Here is a 3,484-nt window from a genome sequence, read left to right as displayed (position 1 = left end):
TCTCCTATAAAACCTCGCATGGCCCGAAAACTCCTATCACATTGTGAACTAGGAGGAGGTAGCTTAGATATTACTTCTACCTTAGCTCTATCCACCTCCATCCCGACCGAGAGATCTTATGCCCTAAAACAATCCCCTCTCTTACCATGAAATGACATTTTTCCCAGTTTAGTACCAAGTTAGCCTCAATACATCTAGCTAACATGCGCTCAAGGTTTGCCAAACAAAGAGAGAAAGAATTACCAAAAATAGAGAAGTCATCCATAAATACCTCCATAGACTCCTCAATCATGTCCTCAAAAATAGCCATCATGCACCGCTGAAATGTAGCTGGTGCATTGCACAGTCCGAATGGCATCCATCTATAAGCAAACGTCCCATAAGGGCGGGTGAAGGTAGTCTTCTCTTGGTCCTCGGTGCAATAGGAATCCGAAAGTAACTGAAAAGCCATCAAGAAAACAATAAAACATGTGGCCTGCTAAACGTTCAATCATCTGATCAATGAAAGGAAGAGGAAAGTGGTCCTTCCGAGTTGCATCATTAAGCCTACGGTAATCAATGCAAACTCGGAAGCCTGTTACCGTCCGAGTCGGGATCAGCTCATCCTTCTCATTCCTTACCACTGTGATGCCTCCTTTCTTGGGTACAACCACTTCTTTCATGTTCGGATTGAGTCGTCTTTGAGGCTGAGCAGACCTACCGAACTGTTGTCCCCAATGAAATCTTATGAGAGCAGAAACTTGGATTTATGCCCGGGATATCGGCTATATTGAAAGCAAAGGCCTTCTTGTACTTCCTTAGAACTTCCAACAGCATGGCTTGTTCTTCAGGAGTTAGATCGGCTGCTATGATTACTGGTAAGCGCTTCTCTTCATCCAGGAAGGCATAAACCAAGTGGCTCGGTAACTCCTTCAGTTCTAAAACTGGTGGGTCCTCGAATGAAGTCTTTACTTTCCGCACCCCAGACCTGTCAAGAAAAAGATAGGGATCGATTGACAAGCTCGGCTCAAAAGCCAATAAAACGTGAGTTGCTCCAACACTTGCTCATTGGACAACTCCTCCTCATCCCTCGGCCTAATGCTACTTGCAAAGGGTCGACATAAAATTTCTTGTAAATGGGACTCAACCACATCATCAATAACATCAATAGAACATACAGTATTATCATAGTCCAAAGGATCGTCTCATGGAAGTGGCCGGGTCAAAGGTAATGGTCTCATCATTAACTCTAAGCTTAAGCTTTCCATCGCTTACATCGATGTGACCCTCGATGTAGCTAGGAAAGGCCTACCCAGGATAAGAGGCACAGTGCTATCACCCTCCATATCCATTACCACAAAATCTACAGGAAAGATAAATTTATCTACCTTTACAAGTACATCTTCAACAATACCTCTAGGAATTTTACTTGATCCTATCCGCTAATTGAACACTCATCCTAGTAGGCTTTGGCTCATGCAACCCTAATTTGGCAAATAAACTAGTGGGCATTAAGTTAATCGGCTCCTAAATCAGCCAATGCACCACTAATTGATAAATCACTAATCATACAAGGGATAGTAAAACTCCCTGGATCTCGTCAGCTTGAGTGGCGGTTTGTTCGGAGAATACTGAACACTCCTCATTAAGCACCACCCCGACCAAGATCCTCCAACTTCCTCTTGTTGCTCAAAATCTCCTTTAAAAACTTGGCGTATTTGACTCTGTGAAATTGCCTCAACAAAAGGTAAGTTAATTTTCACCGCTTAAATAAGTCAAGAAACTTACTGTATTGCTTGTCCACCATATCCCTGTCTCAACCTTGCAGGGATATGGTATCGGGCCGATGCTCCCGCATGTGGCTCTTTACTGTCTTCTTTCTTTCTCTCATTCTCTACCATCTCAAGGTCCGGTCCTTCCTTAGGCCGGCTCGACCGCACGATTGTATTATCCTTATCGGTAAAGGCGAAGAACCAGTCAAATTCTTACCTGAACGCAAGGTGATAGCTTTGCAATGCTCCCTCGGGTTTGACTCTGTAGTACTAGGGAGCGATCCTGAAGGTCTCTCTGAAAGCATCTTAGAAATTTGGCCAATTTGAGTCTCCAAGTTCTGAATCGAGGCCTGCTGATTCCTAAGTGCACTATCGATCACTTTGGAATCTTGTTTCCCGTAGATGTCACAAACTTCATCATGAGCTCCTCTAAATTTGACTTCTTTTCTTGGGAGGAGGAGCTTGTGCGAGCCCAAATTTGGTTGTTGTTGTGGTCATTGATGAAGTCTTTGGAAACCTGGCGGACCCTGGGCATTATTGTTCCTCCAACTGAAATTGGGGTGATTGCGCCATCCAGGGTTGTATGTATTGTTGTAGGGGTTATTCTGCTGTCTTGGGGCATTCCCCATATAATCAACCTGTTCAACATCGGGAAGATATAGTAGAATTAGATGGAAAACTAATAGAAGATGAAGCAAACATACCTCCCATGATCTGTTCAGACCTTTGTAATGCGGGCCACCACAAAACTCGCGACCAACGTTCGGCTGCGTGAACCGGCATCTGAGTTGGTCGATCTTCTTGGCTAGAAGCTCCACTTGAAATGCCAAGGCTGCTGTAGAGTCCACTTGGTTGACCACTCCTTGTCTTCCGGTCGGTTCTAGAGGATTGCCATTGATAGTTGTTCATGGCCATTTCCTCTATCAAGTTCTGAGCTTGCTCGGGCGTCTTACTGTTTAGTGCCCCACCTGCTGCAGCATCCACCATCTGCCTCGTTGCGAGGTTCAACCCATTGTAGAAGGTCCGAACTGCATCCACACCGGCAATCCGTGATGTGGGCGGCATCTCAAAAGATCTTTAAATCTCTCCCATGCATCGACATGCTTTCATCATCAAACTGCACAAAAGAAGATATGTCATTTCTAAGTTTAGCAGTTTTAGCGGGAGGAAAATACTTATATAAAAATTTTTCAGCCAACGCCTTCCAGGTAGTGATCGTCTGTTGTGGAAGAGATTGCAACCATCTCTTTGCTTTGTCCCTCAAGGAAAATGGAAATAATCTCAGCCGAATGGCATCATCGGTTGTTCCATTTATTTTGAATGTGTCACAAATCTCCAAAAAGTTGGAGATATGTGCATTGGGATCCTCACTGGGCAATCCTCCAAACTGCACGCTTTGTTGGATCATCTGGATAACATTGGCCTTTATCTCAAAATTGTTGGCTGCTACAGCAGGTCTGACTATACTAGTTTTTGTCCCATCCAAAGATGGTCGAGCAAACTCGTACATCGTCCTCTGATCCTCATCGGTGTGGAGGTCATGGTTTTCCATCGTGTCTAGTCTATCCACAGGTATCTCAACCTCAATCTCCTCCTCTTCCTTAAGAGTCTGAGGGATCGTTCTGGATCAGATAGAGGCTCTATAAGATTCGAGTTTGAGCTCCTAGTCATAAACTACCTGAAACCGAAAGTCCACACAACCACCGATCAATAAAAATAATATAATAATAAAT

At 44.2% G+C, this 3,484-nt stretch overlaps 1 non-coding gene across 1 annotated transcript; it reads left to right on the top strand.

Moving 5' to 3' along the window:
* The first annotated feature begins 2,795 nt into the window (after positions 1–2,795).
* LOC125371246 lies at positions 2,796–2,901 on the top strand. The gene has a single exon (XR_007217546.1). It is a non-coding gene; the product is annotated as a small nucleolar RNA R71 (small nucleolar RNA).
* The last annotated feature ends 583 nt before the right edge of the window (positions 2,902–3,484 follow it).

The sequence above is a fragment of the Ricinus communis genome, chromosome 9 (assembly GCF_019578655.1).
Source record: "Ricinus communis isolate WT05 ecotype wild-type chromosome 9, ASM1957865v1, whole genome shotgun sequence".
Lineage (NCBI taxonomy): Eukaryota > Viridiplantae > Streptophyta > Magnoliopsida > Malpighiales > Euphorbiaceae > Ricinus > Ricinus communis.
The sequence above is the reverse complement of the archived record's forward strand: the minus strand, read 5'-3'. Positions and strand labels throughout refer to the sequence as shown.